At 45.4% G+C, this 25,079-nt stretch overlaps 8 non-coding genes and 1 pseudogene across 8 annotated transcripts; all 9 read left to right on the top strand.

The window, feature by feature from the left end:
• Nucleotides 1-10,823: 10,823 nt before the first annotated feature.
• LOC134950532 (U1 spliceosomal RNA) lies at nt 10,824-10,987 on the top strand. Its single transcript, XR_010183435.1, has one exon. It is a non-coding gene; the product is annotated as a U1 spliceosomal RNA (small nuclear RNA).
• Nucleotides 10,988-11,139: 152 nt separating this feature from the next.
• Nucleotides 11,140-11,274, top strand: LOC134952731 (U1 spliceosomal RNA; annotated as a pseudogene).
• A 699-nt stretch (nt 11,275-11,973) lies between these two features.
• LOC134951480 (U1 spliceosomal RNA) lies at nt 11,974-12,137 on the top strand. Its single transcript, XR_010184212.1, has one exon. It is a non-coding gene; the product is annotated as a U1 spliceosomal RNA (small nuclear RNA).
• A 152-nt stretch (nt 12,138-12,289) lies between these two features.
• On the top strand, nt 12,290-12,452 carry LOC134953214 (U1 spliceosomal RNA). Its single transcript, XR_010185491.1, has one exon. It is a non-coding gene; the product is annotated as a U1 spliceosomal RNA (small nuclear RNA).
• Nucleotides 12,453-13,123: 671 nt separating this feature from the next.
• On the top strand, nt 13,124-13,287 carry LOC134951479 (U1 spliceosomal RNA). Its single transcript, XR_010184211.1, has one exon. It is a non-coding gene; the product is annotated as a U1 spliceosomal RNA (small nuclear RNA).
• A 152-nt stretch (nt 13,288-13,439) lies between these two features.
• On the top strand, nt 13,440-13,602 carry LOC134953212 (U1 spliceosomal RNA). The gene has a single exon (XR_010185490.1). It is a non-coding gene; the product is annotated as a U1 spliceosomal RNA (small nuclear RNA).
• A 671-nt stretch (nt 13,603-14,273) lies between these two features.
• LOC134951274 (U1 spliceosomal RNA) lies at nt 14,274-14,437 on the top strand. The gene has a single exon (XR_010184045.1). It is a non-coding gene; the product is annotated as a U1 spliceosomal RNA (small nuclear RNA).
• A 152-nt stretch (nt 14,438-14,589) lies between these two features.
• On the top strand, nt 14,590-14,752 carry LOC134953585 (U1 spliceosomal RNA). Its single transcript, XR_010185659.1, has one exon. It is a non-coding gene; the product is annotated as a U1 spliceosomal RNA (small nuclear RNA).
• A 9,457-nt stretch (nt 14,753-24,209) lies between these two features.
• On the top strand, nt 24,210-24,374 carry LOC134950609 (U1 spliceosomal RNA). Its single transcript, XR_010183499.1, has one exon. It is a non-coding gene; the product is annotated as a U1 spliceosomal RNA (small nuclear RNA).
• The last annotated feature ends 705 nt before the right edge of the window (nt 24,375-25,079 follow it).

The following is a 25,079-nucleotide window of genomic DNA, read 5'->3' as shown; positions in this document are numbered from 1 at the left end:
CAATTAGGGAACACAATGTTGCAACAATGTAACCCTATTTGCAAAATAGTACTAAATAAGTTTGTCGATGTAAGACATTTGCAAAGGCGCATCCAAAACACGCTGGAAAATGCAACTGAATCTGTTTTTGGAGGCTAGAATAGGAAATGTGCATCGGTCCTACAAGTACTGAAAGCTCTTCTACCATCTCCCTTTGTACATTCAAATTCAGATCTAAAGTCTAGGTAGGCCTCACGTCCTGGCAGCCCCCAGCATTTAAAAATGCCTTGATTAGAGGTAGAGAATTAAATGTAGATAAGAAGTAGACACAAAATAAGACTCCACAGAGCAGTTATCAGGTGTCTTTATCAATTGTTGCATTTAAAAAATCAAGCAATTAGGGAACACAATGTTGCAACAATGTAACCCTATTTGCAAAATAGTACTAAATAAGTTTGTCGATGTAAGACATTTGCAAAGGCGCATCCAAAACACGCTGGAAAATGCAACTGAATCTGTTTTTGGAGGCTAGAATAGGAAATGAGCATTGGTCCTACAAGTACTGAAAGCTCTTCTCCCTTCTCCCTTTTCTGAAAAGCCATTTAATATATGGTTCCCAGATAGGGGACATATCAGATATTGCCTTTCAAAAGCAGCAAATATCATACCACTTCTATTGCCATCAAAGATAAACATTGATTGTTTTCAGATATTGGATTAAAAAAGCAGTCTTTATTGACATAAAGAAGCAAAAAAACATACATAAACATTACACACATAAGTACCGTGTTGCAGCACAGCCAAAACACAATACAAATGCTGTCGGTATAGTACAGTTCAAGAACTACAGCACAGGCCAGCCTACACTATAAATCATGAACTGCACTATACATTTAAACAATACAATAATACAACAGTTAATAAGGCTATGGGTGTGGAGTGTAAGAGGGTGAAGGAATCACAAGCCCGAAGCTTTATTGAAAGACAGACACATATAAAGGGAGGATTAATAAATACAAAGATATCCTTTACTATAGAATGTAGTCCAATCCGGTCTTTCAACTCTTCCACAACTGAAAAACGGATAGTGTTCCCAAGCCTTCCATCCTGGAATATCTTCAGTCTCTCGCCAATGAAGAAAACAATCCCTCCAGAAGACTCTTCAACCACGATACAAGATCACAGCCAAAAGGGCGAGAAGCAACTACACTTGCGTTTAACCAAAATGGCTAAAACTTAGTGAAGGAAAGTGCAGTGCACCAAAACATAAGCTGACACAATCATGGAGAATGCGCCAGCATATATGCTCTTCTATCTATATTTTGCAAACCTGCTCTTGTCCCCTCCAGCTGCTCCATGTAGATTTGACGCCTGGCAAGGTGCATAACCCACTGACAAGCAGGCACACTCCTGCATGAGTTTTCACTCTCACTAGCTGGATGATACACATTCATTTGCATGTGCTCCACCTCCGACACACCGCCCACCCAACCACCCAGTCACCAGAGCCACCCACAAGCCAACTGCCTCCGTGATTTAATTTGCACAGTGCAGTCATCCAGGCAGCATGTCCTTCTCAATGGAATAATCTCTGGTTCCATGGAATCTTCCGCATTGGAATGCTGCGGAACAAAAATGATTTAAACATTCAGCTTGCTAGCATTCAATGTACCTGCGGCTTGGCTCTAGCACATGGGTCTTCATCCTGTGGCCCTCCAGCTGCTGTGAAACTACACATCCCAGCATGCCCTGCCACAGTTTTGCTATTAAGGTATGCTAAAACTGAGGCAGGGCATGCTGGTATATGTAGTTCCACAGCAGCTGGAGGGTCGCAGGTTGAAGACCCATATTCTAGCATGCCTGTTCTATGATGCATGTTCCGTGATGTCACAATCAGCTTGGAATGGGGTGTCTAGCATGCATTTGCTGACAGCCACTTGAGGGAGACACACATCAGGAGATGCAGCATATCGGAGGTCTTCGATGCCTTTCCAGCAAAATGCACACCACCATCTGCTGGTCTGGACACAAAACAATGCCCACAATTGAAGGCTCAAAATGCCCAACTACAGGATTAATATAAGTAGTGAATTTAGGAATGAATTTAGAAGTAGGAAATTAAGTTAGTTCACAAGTACATTCAAATTCAGATCTAAAGTCTAGGTAGGCCTCACGTCCTGGCAGCCCCCAGCATTTAAAAATGCCTTGATTAGAGGTAGGGAATTAAATGTAGATAAGAAGTAGACACAAAATAAGACTCCACAGAGCAATTATCAGGTGTCTTTATCAATTGTTGCATTTAAAAAAATCAAGCAATTAGGGAACACAATGTTGCGACAATGTAACCCTATTTGCAAAATAGTACTAAATAAGTTTGTCGATGTAAGACATTTGCAAAGGCGCAAACAAAACACGCTGGAAAATGCAACTGAATCTGTTTTTGGAGGTTAGAATAGATGCAGGATCAAGTAGCTCAATGGGTAGGGTATTTGATTAGAATTCAACAGGTTATATGTTTGAATCCTGGGTATGATAGCTTGAGGTGTTATTTAATAAAGTATGTTTATATATTAGTCACACATGGTTTACTTGTACAAATGGCATGTCACCAGTTAGTGCTGACTGCTGATATGCCATTTGCACAAACACGCCATGTGTGACTATATATGCATTTAAGGAGGGCACCCCGGCAATACCACAAACCATTGAGTGTCAAGTATACTAGATATATCTTCATATCTCATGTGCTTTCTCTGAGACCAATCTTGTTATGCCCCTTCCCCACAAGGCATGCGCCTTTTGTCCATATTGCAAAAATGGGGAGGAGGAGGAGGGGGGGGGGGCATATAATTATCTGTCACAGGGCACCAAAAAGTCTAGTTATGGCTCTGGTATGCATTATGCATTCTGGCAGACCATATCTCCAACACTGGCTGGTTGGAATAGAAATCCGGTTATCTATGTGAGCAAATGACCATCAACGATTTACTCTCAAACACTAGAAAATGGACAAAAATGGTCCCCTAAACAAATTGGTTAAATTTTGGGTTTAACCAATTTGTGTAATGACCATTTTTGACCACTTTTCTAGTGTTTGGGAGCAAATGGTTAATTGACATTTGCTCCTATACATTACCAGATTTTCATTCCATCCATCCAGACTGGATAGATAGCCTGACAGATAATTGTGTAGTGTACGCCCAGGATAACTGTCAGTTGTGCTTTCTTTTATGACGGCACATAAATGGGTGGGCAGATCCAGAGCAAGCACTGCCCACTCATGCATAGTTGTCAACTGATGTGAAGTTCCAGTGGGCAATCTCAGTTATAAAGAAAAGTATCTGGAAATTGTCCCTAGTTTAAAAAAAAAATTAAAAAAAATTGATCAACTCCATTTATTTAGTATGATATCCCAGGTGATAGGATGCCGGCAGTTAGAACAACATACTTTATTAAATAACACATCTCAAACTACCATACCCAGGATTCAAACCTATAACCTGTTGAATTCTAATCAAACACCCTACCTATTGAGCTATTTGATCCTGCATAAAAATTGTGAACATTATATGAAGCTATTGGTACTTTGAAAAAAAAAGTATCAGCATTACAACGCAGCAGATCCATGCAGTTTGCAGTCACACACTACATGTATCTGCTCAGCCACAATGCTGATTATTTCTTCACAAAGTACAAGGTGAGCTCCAAACAGAATTCTCTAGCTTAGAATTATGCCAAACCTAGAAGTCGGGCCCCCCACCCTGGGATCCCCCAGAGGGAGGCCTGCACCGTCATGCGGCAGGCTTGTCCGTTTTGGAAGCAGGCTGATGGGCAGCCCAGGCTTGCTTCAGTCTGGGCTTGGCAGGTCTGGAAGCATGAGCTTGCTTTGGGTATGCCTGACCTTGGGTACGCTTTACCTTGAGGATGAAAGGGCCAAGGGAAAGTACTTTTAGCCTTCTGCGTGGTAGGAGTCATACTAGGTAGGCAAGCTGTTTTAGCAGTAGCCAGATCAGCTACAATCTTATTGAGGTCTTCTCCAAAGAGAGTGTCTCCCTTGAAAGGAAGCACCTCCAGGGTTTTCTTGGAATCCATATCCACCGACCAGGATCTCAACCAGCTGTATAAAGTATTACCTTGGAACTGGCTCTCCACTCCCCATTATCTGGTTATCATGGCTTCCTGCAAAGGTTCAATACAGCTTTTCCTTGCCAATATCTCTCTTTTGCAAAGAGATAGGCATTGGAAAATTCAGGGCTATGCCGTGTAGATGATGGCCTAACAGGAGGCTTTAAAATTTTCCAATGCCTATCTCTTTGCAAAAGAGAGATATCGGCAAGGAAAAGCTGTATTGTACCTTTGCATTTTTCTCCCAAACGAAGGACACTAGAAAGAAAATTTTAAAGCCTCCTGTTAGGCCATCATCTACACGGCATAGCCCTGAATTTTCCAATGCCTATCTCTTTGCAAAAGAGAGATATCGGCAAGGAAAAGCTGCAATGTACCTTTGCATTTTTCTCCCAAACGAAGGACAATAGAATGAAAATTTTAAAGCCTCCTGTTAGTGCTTCGTCTACACGTTATAGCCCTGAATTTTCCAATGCCTATCTCTTTGCAAAAGAGAGATATCGGCAAGGAAAAGCTGCAATGTACCTTTGCATTTTTCTCCCAAACGAAGGACACTAGAAAGTAAATTTTAAAGCCTCCTGTTAGGCCATCATCTACACGGCATAGCCCTGAATTTTCCAATGCCTATCTCTTTGCAAAAGAGAGATATTGGCAAGGAAAAGCTGTATTGAACCTTTGCATTTTTCTCACAAACGAAAGACACAAGAATGAAAATTTTAAAGCCTCCTGTTAGTGCTTCATCTACACGTTATAGCCCTGAATTTTCCAATGCCTATCTCTTTGCAAAAGAGAGATATTGGCAAGGAAAAGCTGTATTGAACCTTTGCATTTTTCTCCCAAACGAAGGACACTAGAATGAAAATTTTAAAGCCTCCTGTTAGTGCTTCATCTACACGTTATAGCCCTGAATTTTCCAATGCCTATCTCTTTGCAAAAGAGAGAAATCGACAAGGAAAAGCTGCATTGTACCTTAGCATTTTTCTCCCAAACGAAGGACACTAGAATGAAAATTTTAAAGCCTCCTGTTAGGTCATCATCTACACGGCATAGCCCTGAATTTTCCAATGCCTATCTCTTTGCAAAAGAGAGATATCGGCAAGGAAAAGCTGCAATGTACCTTTGCATTTTTCTCCCAAACGAAGGACACTAGAAAGAAAATTTTAAAGCCTCCTGTTAGGCCATCATCTACACGGCATAGCCCTGAATTTTCCAATGCCTATCTCTTTGCAAAAGAGAGATATTGGCAAGGAAAAGCTGTATTGAACCTTTGCAGGAAGCCATGATAACCAGATAATGGGGAGTGGAGAGCCAGTTCCAAGGTAATACTTTATACAGCTGGTTGAGATCCTGGTCGGTGGATATGGATTCCAAGAAAACCCTGGAGGTGCTTCCTTTCAAGGGAGACACTCTCTTTGGAGAAGACCTCAATAAGATTGTAGCTGATCTGGCTACTGCTAAAACAGCTTGCCTACCTAGTATGACTCCTACCACGCAGAAGGCTAAAAGTACTTTCCCTTGGCCCTTTCATCCTCAAGGTAAAGCGTACCCAAGGTCAGGCATACCCAAAGCAAGCTCATGCTTCCAGACCTGCCAAGCCCAGACTGAAGCAAGCCTGGGCTGCCCATCAGCCTGCTTCCAAAACGGACAAGCCTGCCGCATGACGGTGCAGGCCTCCCTCTGGGGGATCCCAGGGTGGGGGGCCCGACTTCTAGGTTTGGCATAATTCTAAGCTAGAGAATTCTGTTTGGAGCTCACCTTGTACTTTGTGAAGAAATAATCAGCATTGTGGCTGAGCAGATACATGTAGTGTGTGACTGCAAACTGCATGGATCTGCTGCGTTGTAATGCTGATACTTTTTTTTTCAAAGTACCAATAGCTTCATATAATGTTCACAATTTTTATGCAGGATCAAATAGCTCAATAGGTAGGGTGTTTGATTAGAATTCAACAGGTTATAGGTTTGAATCCTGGGTATGGTAGTTTGAGATGTGTTATTTAATAAAGTATGTTGTTCTAACTGCCGGCATCCTATCACCTGGGATATCATACTAAATAAATGGAGTTGATCAATTTTTTTTAATTTTTTTTTTAAACTAGGGACAATTTCCAGATACTTTTCTTTATAACTGAGATTGCCCACTGGAACTTCACATCAGTTGACAACTATGCATGAGTGGGCAGTGCTTGCTCTGGATCTGCCCACCCATTTATGTGCCGTCATAAAAGAAAGCACAACTGACAGTTATCCTGGGCGTACACTACACAATTATCTGTCAGGCTATCTATCCAGTCTGGATGGATGGAATGAAAATCTGGTAATGTATAGGAGCAAATGTCAATTAACCATTTGCTCCCAAACACTAGAAAAGTGGTCAAAAATGGTCATTACACAAATTGGTTAAACCCAAAATTTAACCAATTTGTTTAGGGGACCATTTTTGTCCATTTTCTAGTGTTTGAGAGTAAATCGTTGATGGTCATTTGCTCACATAGATAACCGGATTTCTATTCCAACCAGCCAGTGTTGGAGATATGGTCTGCCAGAATGCATAATGCATACCAGAGCCATAACTAGACTTTTTGGTGCCCTGTGACAGATAATTATATGCCCCCCCCCCCCCTCCTCCTCCTCCCCATTTTTGCAATATGGACAAAAGGCGCATGCCTTGTGGGGAAGGGGCATAACAAGATTGGTCTCAGAGAAAGCACATGAGATATGAAGATATATCTAGTATACTTGACACTCAATGGTTTGTGGTATTGCCGGGGTGCCCTCCTTAAATGCATATATAGTCACACATGGCGTGTTTGTGCAAATGGCATATCAGCAGTCAGCACTAACTGGTGACATGCCATTTGTACAAGTAAACCATGTGTGACTAATATATAAACATACTTTATTAAATAACACCTCAAGCTATCATACCCAGGATTCAAACCTATAACCTGTTGAATTCTAATCAAATACCCTACCCATTGAGCTACTTGATCCTGCATCTATTCTAACCTCCAAAAACAGATTCAGTTGCATTTTCCAGCGTGTTTTGTTTGCGCCTTTGCAAATGTCTTACATCGACAAACTTATTTAGTACTATTTTGCAAATAGGGTTACATTGTCGCAACATTGTGTTCCCTAATTGCTTGATTTTTTTAAATGCAACAATTGATAAAGACACCTGATAATTGCTCTGTGGAGTCTTATTTTGTGTCTACTTCTTATCTACATTTAATTCCCTACCTCTAATCAAGGCATTTTTAAATGCTGGGGGCTGCCAGGACGTGAGGCCTACCTAGACTTTAGATCTGAATTTGAATGTACTTGTGAACTAACTTAATTTCCTACTTCTAAATTCATTCCTAAATTCACTACTTATATTAATCCTGTAGTTGGGCATTTTGAGCCTTCAATTGTGGGCATTGTTTTGTGTCCAGACCAGCAGATGGTGGTGTGCATTTTGCTGGAAAGGCATCGAAGACCTCCGATATGCTGCATCTCCTGATGTGTGTCTCCCTCAAGTGGCTGTCAGCAAATGCATGCTAGACACCCCATTCCAAGCTGATTGTGACATCACGGAACATGCATCATAGAACAGGCATGCTAGAATATGGGTCTTCAACCTGCGACCCTCCAGCTGCTGTGGAACTACATATACCAGCATGCCCTGCCTCAGTTTTAGCATACCTTAATAGCAAAACTGTGGCAGGGCATGCTGGGATGTGTAGTTTCACAGCAGCTGGAGGGCCACAGGATGAAGACCCATGTGCTAGAGCCAAGCCGCAGGTACATTGAATGCTAGCAAGCTGAATGTTTAAATCATTTTTGTTCCGCAGCATTCCAATGCGGAAGATTCCATGGAACCAGAGATTATTCCATTGAGAAGGACATGCTGCCTGGATGACTGCACTGTGCAAATTAAATCACGGAGGCAGTTGGCTTGTGGGTGGCTCTGGTGACTGGGTGGTTGGGTGGGCGGTGTGTCGGAGGTGGAGCACATGCAAATGAATGTGTATCATCCAGCTAGTGAGAGTGAAAACTCATGCAGGAGTGTGCCTGCTTGTCAGTGGGTTATGCACCTTGCCAGGCGTCAAATCTACATGGAGCAGCTGGAGGGGACAAGAGCAGGTTTGCAAAATATAGATAGAAGAGCATATATGCTGGCGCATTCTCCATGATTGTGTCAGCTTATGTTTTGGTGCACTGCACTTTCCTTCACTAAGTTTTAGCCATTTTGGTTAAACGCAAGTGTAGTTGCTTCTCGCCCTTTTGGCTGTGATCTTGTATCGTGGTTGAAGAGTCTTCTGGAGGGATTGTTTTCTTCATTGGCGAGAGACTGAAGATATTCCAGGATGGAAGGCTTGGGAACACTATCCGTTTTTCAGTTGTGGAAGAGTTGAAAGACCGGATTGGACTACATTCTATAGTAAAGGATATCTTTGTATTTATTAATCCTCCCTTTATATGTGTCTGTCTTTCAATAAAGCTTCGGGCTTGTGATTCCTTCACCCTCTTACACTCCACACCCATAGCCTTATTAACTGTTGTATTATTGTATTGTTTAAATGTATAGTGCAGTTCATGATTTATAGTGTAGGCTGGCCTGTGCTGTAGTTCTTGAACTGTACTATACCGACAGCATTTGTATTGTGTTTTGGCTGTGCTGCAACACGGTACTTATGTGTGTAATGTTTATGTATGTTTTTTTGCTTCTTTATGTCAATAAAGACTGCTTTTTCAATCCAATATCTGAAAACAATCAATGTTTATCTTTGATGGCAATAGAAGTGGTATGATATTTGCTGCTTTTGAAAGGCAATATCTGATATGTCCCCTATCTGGGAACCATATATTAAATGGCTTTTCAGAAAAGGGAGAAGGGAGAAGAGCTTTCAGTACTTGTAGGACCGATGCACATTTCCTATTCTAGCCTCCAAAAACAGATTCAGTTGCATTTTCCAGCGTGTTTTGGATGCGCCTTTGCAAATGTCTTACATCGACAAACTTATTTAGTACTATTTTGCAAATAGGGTTACATTGTTGCAACATTGTGTTCCCTAATTGCTTGATTTTTTAAATGCAACAATTGATAAAGACACCTGATAACTGCTCTGTGGAGTCTTATTTTGTGTCTACTTTTTATCTACATTTAATTCTCTACCTCTAATCAAGGCATTTTTAAGTGCTGGGGGCTGCCAGGACGTGAGGCCTACCTAGACTTTAGATCTGAATTTGAATGTACTTGTGAACTAACTTAATTTCCTACTTCTAAATTCATTCCTAAATTCACTACTTACATGAATCCTGTAGTTGGGCATTTTGGGACTTCGATTGTGGGCATTGTTTTGTGTCCAGACCAGCAGCAGGTGGTGTGCATTTGCTGGAAAGGCATCGAAGACCTCCGATATGCTGCATCTCCTGATGTGTGTCTCCCTCAAGTGGCTGTCAGCAAATGCCTGCTAGACACCCCATTCCAAGCTGATTGTGACATCACGGTACATGCATCATAGAACAGGCATGCTAGAACATGGGTCTTCAACCTGCGACCCTCCAGCTGCTGTGGAACTACACATCCCAGCATGCCCTGCCTCAGTTTTAGCATACCTTAATAGCAAAACTGTGGCAGGGCATGCTGGGATGTGTAGTTTCACAGCAGCTGGAGGGCCACAGGATGAAGACCCATGTGCTAAAGCCAAGCCGCAGGTACATTGAATGCTAGCAAGCTGAATATTTAAATCCTTTTTATTCCGCAGCATTCCAATGTGGAAGATTCCATGGAACCAGAGATCCTTCCATTGAGAAGGACATGCTGCCTGGATGACTACACTGTGCAAATTAAATCACGGAGCCAGTTGGCTTGTGGGTGGCTCTGGTCACTGGGTGGTTGGGTGGGTGGTGTGTCAGAGGTGGAGCACATGCAAATGATTGTGTATCATCCAGCTAGTGAGAGAGAAAACTCATGCAGGAGTGTGCCTGCTTGTCAGTGGGTTATGCACTTTTCCAGACGTCAAATCTACATGGAGCAGCTGGAGAGGACAAAAGCAGGTTTGCAAAATATAGACAGAAGAGCTCTCCAGCCTAGTTTGCTGTCTGTTTCCACTTCTCTTTTCTTGAGCCGCTCCCTTCTATGCCCTTGCGCACTATCCTGACTTCTCCCATCTGCTTACTTTGTGCCTTCCAACGCACAATGCGAACTACAGGTAGTGCTGCAGGGCCCACACCCTTTTACTTGCCATACAGAGCAGCTCTGGAGCTGTTACAGTGCCCAGCTTCTGCAAGAAATCAGCTTGAATGCTTCAGGGGCTGGGGCATAGCCAACATGAGCCCCACACCGAAGGAGGGTGGAGGTGTTTAATGCGAACTAGGGGTCATCCAAGCGCCGCAAAAGGCCGCCATGCCCTGCACGCCCCTTTTCTCTTTTCATATGCAGACGAGGGTTGAAGCCAACTTTGACCCACTGCTTGGATGACATCACCATATGCAAATCCATCTGCTGCAGGCCTTCCCCCAGGAATGCTTGCACTAGTTGTTGCATTTGGTTTGTTGTTTGGGGGTGCTTCAGTATTAGGCAGCCTTCTGCCCTCCCATGTTCATCTGAAAATATGTGTTCTCCCTGCAGTTGTTGTCCCCAGATGAGAGTTCCCTTGTGCTGCCTCAGTTGAATCTTCTTAACTTGACAGAGATGTGCCTGAGCAGCGGCCCTCCCCAGCCCTATCCCAAATCATACTTATTTTGCATAGGAGATACCATGGTCATGAAGATTGTTCTCCCAGGGTGAGGTTCATTCATTGCATTCTGGGTATGCTGACCCCTGTGATTTCCCCAAATGTGGGAAACTTGACTGCATTATTTGTGGTAGTGGGGGACTGTGTTTGTGCTTTCCTCTGGTCAGCTCTGGTAAAAGTCAGATTTCTTTGTCTCAGATCTTCCTCTAGCCTTGTTCTTCTTTCGAGAGTTCCCTTGTGCTGCCTCAGTTGGATCTCCTTCACTTGACAGGGGGGTGCCCGAGCAGCGACCCTCCCCAGCTCTAGCCCAACTCCTACTTACCTGCCAGGTGAGATACTATGATCATGTAGGTGCTTCTCCCAGGGCAAGGCTCACCCATTGCACTCTGGGTGTGCTGCCCCTGTGATTTCCCCAAATGTGGGAAACTTGACTGCATAATTTGTGTTTCCACTGGTCGGCTCTCGTATAATTCATATCTCTTTGTCTCAGGTCTCTCTCCAGCCTAGTTTGCTGTCTGTTTCCACTTCTCTTTTCTTGAGCCGCTCCCTTCTATGCCCTTGCGCACTATTCTGACCTCTCCCGTCTGCTTACTTTGTGCCTTCCAACGCACAATGCAAACTACAGGTAGTGCTGCAGGGCCCACACCCTTTTACTTGCCTTACAGAGTAGCTCTGGAGCTGTTACAGTGCCCAGCTGCTGCAAGAAATCAGCTTGAATGCTTCAGGGGCTGGGGCATAGCCAACATGAGCCCCACACCGAAGGAGGGTGGAGATGTTTAATGCGAATTAGGGGTCATCCAAGCGCCGCAAAAGGCCGCCATGCCCTGCACGCCCCTCTTCTCTATTCATATGCAGATGAGTGTTGAAGCCAACTTTGACCCACTGCTTGGATGACATCACCATATGCAAATCCATCTGCTGCAGGCCTTCCCCCAGGAATGCTTGCACTAGTTGTTGCATTTGGTTTGTTGTTTGGGGGTGCTTCAGTATTAGGCAGCCTTCTGCCCTCCCATGTTCATCTGAAAATATGTGTTCTCCCTGCAGTTGTTGTCCCCAGATGAGAGTTCGCTTGTGCTGCCTCAGTTGAATCTCCTTTACTTGACAGAGATGTGCCTGAGCAGCGGCCCTCCCCAGCTCTATCCCAAATCATACTTATTTTGCATAGGAGATACCATGGTCATGAAGATTGTTTTCCCAGGGTGAGGTTCATTCATTGCATTCTGGGTATGCTGACCCCTGTGATTTCCCCAAATGTGGGAAACTGGACTGCATTATTTGTGGTAGTGAGGGACTGTGTTTGTGCTTTCCTCTGGTCAGCTCTGGTAAAAGTCAGATTTCTTTGTCTCAGATCTTCCTCTAGCCTTGTTCTTCTTTCGAGAGTTCCCTTGTGCTGCCTCAGTTGGATCTCCTTCACTTGACAGGGGGGTGCCCGAGCAGCGACCCTCCCCAGCTCTAGCCCAGCTCCTACTTACCTGCCAGGTGAGATACTATGATCATGAAGGTGCTTCTCCCAGGGCAAGGCTCACCCATTGCACTCTGGGTGTGCAACTCCTGCGGTTTCCCCAAATGTTGGACACTTGACTGCATAATTTGTGTTTCACCTGGTCGGCTCTCGTATAATTCAGATCTCTTTGTCTCAGGTCTCTCTCCAGCCTAATTTGCAGTCTGTTTCCACTTCTCTTTTCTTGAGTTGCTCCCTTCTATGCCCTTGCGCACTATCCTGACTTCTCCCGTCTGCTTACTTTGTGCCTTCCAACGCACAATGCAAACTACAGGTAGTGCTGCAGGGCCCACACCCTTTTACTTGCCTTACAGAGCAGCTCTGGAGCTGTTACAGTGCCCAGCTGCTGCAAGAAATCAGCTTGAATGCTTCAGGGGCTGGGGCATAGCCATCATGAGCCCCACACCGAAGGAGGGTGGAGGTGTTTAATGCGAACTAGGGGTCATCCAAGCGCCGCAAAAGGCCGCCATGCCCTGCATGCCAATTTTCTCTTTTCATATGCAGACGAGGGTTGAAGCCAACTTTGACCCACTGCTTGGATGACATCACCATATGCAAATCCATCTGCTGCAGGCCTTCCCCCAGGAATGCTTGCACTAGTTGTTGCATTTGGTTTGTTGTTTGGGGGTGCTTCAGTATTAGGCAGCCGTCTGCCCTCCCATGTTCATCTGAAAATATGTGTACCTCCTGCCGTTGTTGTCCCCAGATGAGAGTTCGCTTGTGCTGCCTCAGTTGAATCTCCTTTACTTGACAGAGATGTGCCTGAGCAGCGGCCCTCCCCAGCTCTATCCCAAATCATACTTATTTTGCATAGGAGATACCATGGTCATGAAGATTGTTTTCCCAGGGTGAGGTTCATTCATTGCATTCTGGGTATGCTGACCCCTGTGATTTCCCCAAATGTGGGAAACTGGACTGCATTATTTGTGGTAGTGAGGGACTGTGTTTGTGCTTTCCTCTGGTCAGCTCTGGTAAAAGTCAGATTTCTTTGTCTCAGATCTTCCTCTAGCCTTGTTCTTCTTTCGAGAGTTCCCTTGTGCTGCCTCAGTTGGATCTCCTTCACTTGACAGGGGGGTGCCCGAGCAGCGACCCTCCCCAGCTCTAGCCCAGCTCCTACTTACCTGCCAGGTGAGATACTATGATCATGAAGGTGCTTCTCCCAGGGCAAGGCTCACCCATTGCACTCTGGGTGTGCAACTCCTGCGGTTTCCCCAAATGTTGGACACTTGACTGCATAATTTGTGTTTCACCTGGTCGGCTCTCGTATAATTCAGATCTCTTTGTCTCAGGTCTCTCTCCAGCCTAATTTGCAGTCTGTTTCCACTTCTCTTTTCTTGAGTTGCTCCCTTCTATGCCCTTGCGCACTATCCTGACTTCTCCCGTCTGCTTACTTTGTGCCTTCCAACGCACAATGCAAACTACAGGTAGTGCTGCAGGGCCCACACCCTTTTACTTGCCTTACAGAGCAGCTCTGGAGCTGTTACAGTGCCCAGCTGCTGCAAGAAATCAGCTTGAATGCTTCAGGGGCTGGGGCATAGCCATCATGAGCCCCACACCGAAGGAGGGTGGAGGTGTTTAATGCGAACTAGGGGTCATCCAAGCACCGCAAAAGGCCGCCATGCCCTGCATGCCAATTTTCTCTTTTCATATGCAGACGAGGGTTGAAGCCAACTTTGACCCACTGCTTGGATGACATCACCATATGCAAATCCATCTGCTGCAGGCCTTCCCCCAGGAATGCTTGCACTAGTTGTTGCATTTGGTTTGTTGTTTGGGGGTGCTTCAGTATTAGGCAGCCGTCTGCCCTCCCATGTTCATCTGAAAATATGTGTACCTCCTGCCGTTGTTGTCCCCAGATGAGAGTTCCCTTGTGCTGCCTCAGTTGAATCTCCTTTACTTGACAGAGATGTGCCTGAGCAGCGGCCCTCCCCAGCCCTATCCCAAATCATACTTATTTTGCATAGGAGATACCATGGTCATGAAGATTGTTCTCCCAGGGTGAGGTTCATTCATTGCATTCTGGGTATGCTGACCCCTGTTATTTCCCCAAATGTGGTAAACTTGACAGCATTATTTGTGGTAGTGGGGGACTGTGTTTGTGCTTTCCTCTGGTCAGCTCTGGTAAAAGTCAGATTTCTTTGTCTCAGATCTTCCTCTAGCCTTGTTCTTCTTTCGAGAGTTCCCTTGTGCTGCCTCAGTTGGATCTCCTTCACTTGACAGGGGGGTGCCCGAGCAGCGACCCTCCCCAGCTCTAGCCCAACTCCTTCTTACCTGCTAGGTAAGATACTATGATCATGAAGGTGCTTCTCCCAGGGCAAGGCTCACCAATTGCACTCTGGGTGTGCTGCTCCTGCGATTTCCCCAAATGTGGGAAACTTGACTGCATAATTTGTGTTTCCCCTGGTCGGCTCTCGTATAATTCAGATCTCTTTGTCTCATGTCTCTCTCCAGCTTAGTTTGCTGTCTGTTTACACTTCTCTTTTCTTGAGCCACTCCCTTCTATGCCTTGCGCACTATCTTGACTTCTCCCGTCTGCTTACTTTGTGCCTTCCAACGCACAATGCGAACTACAGGTAGTGCTGCAGGGCCCACACCCTTTTAGTTGCCTTACAGAGCAGCTCTGGAGCTATTACAGTGCCCAGCTGCTGCAAGTAATCAGCTTGATTGCTTCAGGGGCTGGGGCATAGCCAACATGAGCCCCACACCGAAGTAGGGTGGAGGTGTTTAATGCGAACTAGGGGTCATCCAAGCGCCGCAAAAGGCCGCCATGCCCTGCACGCCCCTTTTCTCTTTTCATATGCAGACGAGGGTTGAAGCCAACTTTGACCCACTGCTTGGATGACATCACCATATGCAAATCCATCTGCTGCAGGCCTTCCCCCAGGAATGCTTGTACTAGTTGTTGCATTTGGTTTGTTGTTTGGGGGTGCTTCAGTATTAGGCAGCCTTCTGCCCTCCCATGTTCATCTGAAAATATGTGTTCTCCCTGCAGTTGTTGTCCCCAGATGAGAGTTCCCTTGTGCTGCCTCAGTTGAATCTCCTTTACTTGACAAGGGAGGCATTTTGGATTTTTTCTTTGGGTACCCTTACACCTGATGGTCTGAATGAGAGCATCGAACTGAACAACATTGGCAGTCTCTGAAGATTTTATCTATTGATTTACCTAATATATTATTTATTGAATATCCATTTATTGTATGTTTAATAAATAAACAAAATTATTAGAAGTAGCTATTTTGGAAACAGCTTTCCTCTTAGGATGAAACTGTATAATCCTGTTGTGTGTATTCCTTTAATGTTCCTTAGTAAAATCCACTAGTAATGATGAACATCAGATTTCTTCCTCCATCCTCTTTTTACACTTTCTCTTGGTTCTATATATATATATTTTTTTTCTATTTTTATTTTTTCCCCCTCCTTCTCCCAAAAGGCCCCCCTCCCTCTCCCCCCCTCCCTGTTTTAAATTTTAAAATCTTTAAATATTTAAATCTTCGAATCCTTAAATTGTCTGTTTAATATTTATTTTTTCTTCAATTCTTTTTGTTGTTTAAACAGCAATGTAATTATTCCAGGGGTTAAAATAATGGGCATATACAGTGTGGTGTGGCTGTAGATGAGCTTAGTGGTTTCTGTTAGAGTTCTTCTACTTCTAACTACTCGTACATAAATGAGTAAGCGGACGATTTATTAAACCTGGTGAAATGCTAATTTGCATGGTGATAAAGTACCAGCCAATCAGCTCCTAATTGCCATGTCACAGGCTGGGTTTGAAAAATGACAGTTAGGAGCTGACTGGCTGGTACTTTATCACCTTGCACTTTATCAGTTCACCAGGCTTAATAGATCTGCCCCAATGTTTCAAAATGGAATGCATCAAGAGAACGGTGTTAGTATTGTAAAAATACACACAGCTCCTGGTATTTCCTGGTGGTCTCCCATCCAAGTACTAAAACCAGGACCAACACTGCTCAGCTTCCATGATCAGGAGAGATTGGGCAAATCCAGTGTGCTGTGGCTGTAGATGAGCTGGTGGTTTTTATTACAGCTCTTCTACTTCTAACTTCTGGTACATAAAAGAATACATGTAAAAATTAAATGTACCAAGAAAATGGTGTTGGTAGTTTAAAAACACCTAAAGAATCTGATACTACCAAGCAGTCTCCCATCCATGTATTAACAAAGTCCAATACTGCTTTGCTTCAAAAATCAAATGAGATTGGGCATATCCAGTGTGGTGTGGCTTTAGATAAGCTTTGTGGTTTCTGTTAGAGCTCTTCTACTTCTAACTACTGGTACATTAATGAATATGTATAAGGTTGTAGTTTATCCAATATGCCTTTACTACTACCTTACCTTTCAACCCCCCCTCCCTCCCCTCTTCTCCTTATAGCTTCCTTAGTTCTCTCCTCCTCATGTGTGTGTTATTTGTTTTCTCATACGTCCTAGATGATGCTGGGGTCACATTAAGAACCATGGGGTATAGACGGGATCTGCAGGAGACATGGGCACTTTAAGACTTTCAAAGGGTGTGAACTGTCTCCTCCCTCTATGCCCCTCCTCCAGACTCCAGTTTTAGTATTGTGCGCAGTGATACTGGATGCACTACAGGGGAGCTCTACTGAGTTTCTCTGAAAAGACTTGTTAGTTTTTTTTATTTTCAGGGAGGCTGCTGGCAACAGTCTCCCTGCTTCGTGGGACTTAGGGGAGAGAAGTATGACCAACTTCTAGTGAGTTCAATGGCTCTGCTTCAGGCTGACAGGACACCATTAGCTCCTGAGGGTGCTGATCGCTGGGTACGCCTAGATGCACACTCCCGCAGCCTGCCGTCACCCCCTTTACAGAGCCAGAAGACAGGTGAGTAGCAGAAGTACAGAAGACTTCTTCTCCAGTGATGGCATTCTGAGGTACCGAGCAGCGAGCGGAACGCTGCGCGCCATGCTCCCACACAAACACAGGCACTGCAGGGTGCAGGGCACAGGGGGGGGGGCACCCTGGGCAGCATAAATTCCTCACAAAAGGCTGGAAAAAGTGGACATTAGTGCCTGGGCACTGTCCTTACCCCGCTAGCGTAATTAATTATTTCTGAGCGGGACAGATACGCGCCATTACAGTAGCGGGGCTTCTTCCTCACCTCACCAGAACATCTTTAGAGCATTACAAGTCTATCACTATAGAGTTTATTATTTCCCAGACTGTGTACTTTTGGCGCTGGATTGTGAGCTGAAAAATCCTCTGTGTCCCTCTGACAGATTTACTGACGGTCTGTCCCCCATAAGCCGATGTGTCTGTGGGTACTTGGTACATGTGTGTCAACATGTCGGTGGCTGAATGTTTTTCCCAAGAGGAAACTATATTAGGAATGCAGACATATGATGGTGGCCCTGTTGGCACCACCAATAACTGACTGGGTAAAAGTTTCAGTAATATCAGAGTAAGGTTGGATAAATCTGTGACACAGACGTAGAGAATAGATGTGATGTTCATGGCTATGTTTCTTTTCCCTCAGGCCCCGCGGGGTCGCAAAAATGTTATTTTGCCCAGTTACTACACACTGATACTGACACGGATACTGATTCCTATGTCGACCATAATGTTTCCTGATTAGATCCAATATTGGCAAGGAGCATTCAGTACATGATTGTGGATATTAAGGACATATTAAAATCACTGAAGACCCTGCTGTTCCTGACAAAGGGGTCTATATGTATGTGTATATATAGATATATAATGAAAGCTGATGTAACGTTCCTCCATCTCTGTTTGAGAAAGTCTGGGCCAGCTCGACAAGATGGTTTCAAATCCCCAAAAGGATTCTGGTTGTTTATTCATTTCCCGCCGCGGACAGAATAAAGTGGGAGTCACCCCCTGTTCTGCACGGGGCCCTGTCACAAATCCAGCGGATCGTATGCAGGAAGCTACATTATTTCTAGTTATGTAACCAAGGGTACATTACTTAGACCTGCCATTACATGTGCATGGGTGAGTAGTAGTATTCAAGAATTGGTCGAATACCTTGTCATCCGATAAAGATACCTTGGAGAGATGGGATACTCCTTACGTTGTATCATATCAAGGACACTGCAGCATACTTACGTGAGATTGCAAGGGATATAGGACTCTTGAGTTCACGGGCCAATTTCATGGCAGTCTCGGATAGGAGGGCATTGTGGATTCACCAAGAGAATGCTGATGCTGACTCCAAGAAGAAAGGGAGTCTCTTCCCTATGAAGGTGAAGCGTTGTTTGGTGACTGCCTAGTTAATTTGATCTCGGCAGCTCCCGCAGGTAAGTCAACCTTCTTGCCCTATGTTCCCTCCCAACGGATGAAGACGCATCATTATCTGATGCAGTCATTTCGGCCCAATAGATATGCAAGAAGTTAAGATTCCCCTTTCTTTGCAGGTAGAGGAAGGAGAAGAGGGAAGAGGTCTGCATCCTCTTCAAGATCGCAGGAGCAGAGATCATCCTCTGCTTCTGCCAAATCCACCGCATGACGCTGGGGCTCTCTTGCAGGAGCCCGCACCAGTGGGGGCACGTCTAAAACTCTTCAGTCAGTTCTGGATTCATTCGGACATGGACTCGTGTGTTTTACAAATAGTGTCCCAAGGGTACAAACTGGGGTTTCAAGACGTTCCCCCTCACCGATTGTTCAAATCGGCTTTAGTCAGCAGGGAGAAGGTTTTTATTCAAGCCTCTTCGTGGTCCCTAAGCCGGACAGCTCAGTCAGACCAATCTGAAATCTGAAATCCCTCAATTTCTACCTAAGGAAATTAAATTTCAAGATGGAATCTCTCAGTGCAGTGATCTCCAGTCCAGAGGAAGGAGATTTCATGGTTTTGGTAGACATAAAGGATGCCTACTTACATGTTCCCATTTAGCCTCTGCATCAAGCTACCTGAGGTTTGCAATTCAGTATTGTCATTACCAATTTCAGACATTGCCGTTTGGTCTGTCCACGGCTCTGAGGATTTTCACCAGGGTGATCGCAAGCAAGGAGTAACAATTATCCCGTACTTGGATGATCTTTTGATAAAGGCGAAATCCAGGGACCAGTTAGTGCAAAACATTGCACTCTCCCTGACAGTTCTTCAACAACATAGTTGGCTCCTAAACTTGCCAAAATCGCAGTTGGTCCCAATGACGCGGTTGTTGTTTTTGGGAGTGATACTGGACACAGAAGAGGTTTTCTTCCAGTGGAAAGGCTCTGGAGATCCAGAGTCTGGTCAAACAAATTCTGAAACCAGCAAGAGTGTTAATCCATCAATGCATTTGGTTGCTGGGTAAGATGGTTGCGGCCTACGAGCCCATTCAGTTTGGCTTGTTCCATGCCAGAGTTTTTCAGTTGGACCTGTTGGACAAGTGGTCCGGATCCCACCTACACACGCACCGGAGGATAATCCTGTCTTCCAAGACCAGAATCTCACTCCATTGGTGGCTGCACAGTTCTCACCTCCTAGAGGGGCGAAGGTTCGGGATTCAAGACTGGATCCTAGGGACCATGGATGCAACCCTCCGATGCTGGGGAGCAGTCACACAGGGGGAAAACGTCCAAGGAAGATGGTCAAGTCGGGAAAGTTGTCTCCACATAAATGTTCTGGAGTTAAGGGCCATTTAATAACTGCAGACACAGTACGCACTGGGACGGGTGCCCAGCATCCATTACGGACTAAGAGAAAAGGATTTACCGGTAGGTATTAAAATCCTATTTTCTCTAACGTCCTAGAGGATGCTGGGGACTCCGTAAGGACCATGGGGATAGACGGCTCCGCAGGAGACATGGGCACTTTAAGAAAGACTTTAGTTCTGGGTGTGCACTGGCTCCTCCCTCTATGCCCCTCCTCCATACCTCAGTTTGATACTGTGCCCAGTGGAGACTGGGTGCTTTTCAGGAGCTCTCCTGAGCTTTCTGACAGAAAGTATTTTGTTAGGTTTTTAATTTTCAGGGAGCACTGCTGGCAACAGACTCCCTGCATCGAGGGACTGAGGGGAGAGAAGCAGCCCTACTCTCCGAGTTGCAAGGTCCTGCTTCTTAAGCTACTGGACACCATTAGCTCCAAAGAGATTAGCTCCAAAGGGATTGGTACGCAGGATCTCACCCTCGCCGTCCGTCCCAGAGCCGCGCCGCCGTCCCCCTCGCAGAGCCGGAAGATAGAAGCCGGGTGAGTATGAGAAGAAAAGAAGACTTCAGAGGCGGCAGAGGACTTCATGATCTTCATTGAGGTAACGCACAGCACTGCAGCTGTGCGCCATTGCTCCCATACACCTCACATACTCCGGTCACTGTAAGGGTGCAGGGCGCAGGGGGGGCGCCCTGGGCTGCAATATAAACCTGTTTTTGGCAGAAATATAACATATATACAGCTGGGCACTGTATATATGTATGAGCCCCCGCCAATTGTACAGTTTAAGCGGGACAGAAGCCCGCCGCCGAGGGGGCGGGGCTTCTCCCTCAGCACTCACCAGCGCCATTTTTTCTCCACAGCACCGCGGAGAGGAAGCTCCCCGGACTCTCCCCTGCTTATACCACGGTAGACAAGAGGGTTGAAAAGAGAGGGGGGGGGGCACATAATTTGGCGCAAATTACATACAGCAGCGCTACTGTGCAAACATTAAGTTACTGTGCTATTCCTGGGTTATATAGCGCTGGGGTATGTGCTGGCATACTCTCTCTCTGTCTCTCCAAAGGGCAGAGCCGGCCATAGGCATAGGCAAACTAGGCAATTGCCTAGGGCATTTGATATGCCTAGGGGCATCAGCAACTTCTGCTGATTAAAATGATATGCGGCATGCCTATATTCTGTGTGTAGCATTTCATATGCAGATACAGCCACAGTCTCACACAGTATATAGGCGTGCTGCATATCATTTTAATCAGCAGAAGCTGCGTGTGCATCCTAACAACATAGCAATGCAAATAAGATGCATTTTAATAAAAAAAAGGTGCCCCAACGTTAGCATTGAGGCAAGATTTATGAGGACACATCTGTATCCAAGCAGAGGCAGAGGTCACAGTGTTAGTGGCAGTGTGAGTGCTGTGTGCATGTGAGTGGGTTGATTGTGCAGTAGTGTTCGGAATATGAGTAAGGAGCATTATGTGTGTCATGTAAAAATGCATTAATAATGTGCAACATATGTGTAAGGGGCACTATGTGTGTCATTATGTGTATAAGGGCATTAATAATGTGCGGCATATGTGTAAGGGACATTGGTGGTCATTCCGAGTTGTTCGCTCTGTAATTTTCTTCGCATCGCAGCGATTTTCCGCTAATTGCGCATGCGCAAGGGTGGTCATTCCAAGTTGTTCGCTCTGTAATTTTCTTCGCATCGCAGCGATTTTCCGCTAATTGCGCATGCGCAATGTTCGCTCTGCGACTGCGCAAAGTAAATTTGCTATGCAGTTAGGTATTTTACTCACGGCATTACGAGGTTTTTTCTTTGTTCTGCTGATCGTAGTGTGATTGACAGGAAGTGGGTGTTTCTGGGCGGAAACTGGCCGTTTTATGGGTGTGTGTGAAAAAACGCTGCTGTTTCTGGGTAAAACGCGGGAGTGTCTGAAGAAACGGGGGAGTGTCTGGGCGAACGCTGGGTGTGTTTGTGACGTCAAACCAGGAACGAAACTGACTGAACTGATCACAGTTGTCGAGTAAGTCTGGAGCTACTCAGAAACTGCTAAGAAGTGTCTATTCGCAATTCTGCTAATCTTTCGTTCGCAATTTTGATAAGCTAAGATTCACTCCCAGTAGGCGGCGGCTTAACGTGTGCAATGCTGCTAAAAGCAGCTTGCGAGCTAACAACTCGGAATGAGGGCCATTATGTGTAAAAGGGCATTAATAAAGGTTGTCATAATGTGTAAGACGCATTATGTTTATAAGGACATTAATGATGTGTCTCATATGTGTAAGGGGCATTACTGTGTGGAATTATGTGTATAAATGCATTACTAATGTGTGGCATTATGTGTATAAGGTGCTCTAATATGTAGCGTTGCGTATAGAAAGGGCATTTACTGTGTCGTCTAATGTGAATAAAGAGCAATAGGGTGTGGTGTAATGTAAATAAGGAGCAATTTAGTGTGATGTAATGTGAATAAGGAGCACTACTGTGAGAAGTAACGTTTATAAGGTAAAGTGATACTACTGTGGGATGTAATGTGAATTATGGACACTATCGCGTGATCAAATGTGAATAAAATTGCAGTACTGTGTGGCGGAATTTTAATTGGGGGTACTATTGTGTGGACATGCCCATTGCCAGCAAAAACACACCCCTTTTTGGACTGTGCGCCAAATGTGCGAACTGTTCCTGTTTAAAATATAGGGGGTACAAACACCAAAATAAGTACTGTTATGGGTGAGGGTTGATGGTGCTGGGAAAGAGGTGCAAGGTCAGAGGCGGAACCAGCGGTGGTGCTAGGGGGCACCAGGCAAAATCTTGCCTAGGACATCATATTGGTTAGGGCCAGCTCTGCCAAAGGGCCTTGTGGGGGAAATGTCTTCAGTAAAAGCATTCCCTGTGTGTGTGGTGTGTCGGTACGCGTGTGTCGACATGTCTGAGGAAGAAGGCTATATTAGAGAGGAGCGGGAGCAAATGAATGTGGTGTCTCCGCCGACACCTGATTGGATGGATATGTGGAATGTTTTAAATGCTAGTGTAAACTCATTGCACAAAAGATTAGACAAGGCTGAAGCTTTGGGACAGTCAGGGTCTCAACCCATGCCTGATCCTATGTCGCAGGGACTGTCAGGGTCTCATAAGTGCCCACTATCCAGATTGTTGACACAGATACCGACACGGATTCTGACTCCAGTGTCGATTACGATGATGCAAAGTTACAGCCAAAATTGGCAAAATACATTTGATATATGATTATGGCAATAAAAGATGTTTTGCACATCACAGAGGAGCCCCCTATCCCTGACAAGAGGGTACATATGTACAAGGGAAAGAAGCCTGAGGTAACCTTTTCCCCTCACACGAGCTGAACGAGTTATGTGAAAAAGCTTGGGAATCTCCTGCAGATTTCCAAAAGGATTCTTATGGCGTATCCTTTCCCATCAACGGATAGGTTACAATGGGAATCCTCCCCTTGGGTGGACAAAGCATTAACACGCTTATCCAAGAAGTTAGCCCTCCCGTCCCAGGATACGGCTACCCTCAAAGAGTCTGCTGACCGCAAACAGGAGATTACCCTGAAGTCCATTTATACACATTCAGGTACCTTACTCAGACCGGCAATTGCGTCGGCCTGGGTGTGTATGTGTAGTGCTGTAGCGGCATGGACGGATACCCTAGATAAGGATACTATTTTATTGCCCCTGGGGCATATAAGAGATGCTGTCCTATATATGTGTGTATGCAAACTACAGGTGGTGCTGCATGGCTCACACCCTTTTGCTTGTCTTGTAGAGCAACTCTGGAGCTGTTACTGGGTCCAGCTGCTGCAAGAAATCAGCTTGAATGCTTCAGGGGCTGGGGCATGGCCAACATGAGCCCCACACTGATGGGGGTGTATAAAGCGATCTAGGGGTCATCCAAGCGCAACCCCACAAAGGCCGCCATGCCCTGCGTGACCATTTTCTCTTTTCATATGCAGACGAGGGTTGCAGCCAACTATACCCATTGCTTGGATGACATCACCATATGCAAATCCATCTGCTGCAGGCCTTCCCCCAGGAATGCTTGCACTAGTTGTTGCATTTGGTTTGTTGTTTGGGGGGTGCTTCAGTATTAGGCAGCCTTCTGCCCTCACACATTCGTCTGAAAATGTGTTCTCCCTGCAGTTGTTGTCCCCAGATGAGAGTTCCCTTGTGCTGCCTCAGTTGAATCTCCTTTACTTGACGGAGGTGTGCCTGAGCAGCGGCCCTCTCCAGCCCTATCTCAAATCATACTTATTTTGCTTAGGTGATACCATGGTCATGAAGATTGTTTTCCCAGGGTGAGGTTCATTCATTGCATTCTGGGTATGCTGACCTCTGTGATTTCCCCAAATGTGGGAATCTCGACTGCATAATTTGTGGTAGGGGGGGGACTGCATTTGTGCTTTCCCCTGGTTAGCTCTGGTATAATTTAGATCTCATTGTCTCAGGTTTCTCTCCAGCCTAGTTTGCTGTCTGTTTCCACTTCTCTTTTCTTGAGCCCCTCCCTTCTATGCCCTTGCGCACTATCCTGACTTCTCCCGTCTGCTTACTTTGTGCCTTCCAACGCACAATGCGAACTACAGGTGGTGTTGCAGGGCCCACACCCTTTTATTTGCCTTACAGAGCAGCTCTGGAGCTGTTACAGTGCCCAGCTGCTGCAAGAAATCAGCTTGAATGCTTCAGGGGCTGGGGCATGGCCAACATGAGCCCCACACCAAAGGAGGGTGGGGTGTGTTCAATGCGAACTAGTGGTCATCCAAGCGCCCCTTTTCTCTTTTCATATGCAGATGAGGGTTCCAGCCAACTTTGGCCCACTGCTTGGATGACATCACCGTATGCAAATCCGTCTGCTGCAGACCTTTCCCCAGGAATGCTTGTACTAGTTGTTGCATATGGTTTGATGTTTGAGGGTGCTTCAGTATTAGGCAGCCTTCCGCCCTCTCATTTTCATCTGAAAAGATGTGGTCTCCCTGCAGTTGTTGTCCCCAGACAAGAGTTCCCTTGTGCTTCCTCAGTTGAATCTCCTTAACTTGACGGGGGTGTGCTCGAGCAGCCGCCCTCCACAGCCCTATCCCAACACATGCTTTTCTTGCGTATGAGATCTCTTGATCATGAAG

The sequence above is a fragment of the Pseudophryne corroboree genome, chromosome 8 (genome assembly GCF_028390025.1).
Source record: "Pseudophryne corroboree isolate aPseCor3 chromosome 8, aPseCor3.hap2, whole genome shotgun sequence".
Taxonomy (NCBI): Eukaryota; Metazoa; Chordata; class Amphibia; order Anura; family Myobatrachidae; genus Pseudophryne; species Pseudophryne corroboree.
The sequence above is the reverse complement of the archived record's forward strand: the minus strand, read 5'-3'. Positions and strand labels throughout refer to the sequence as shown.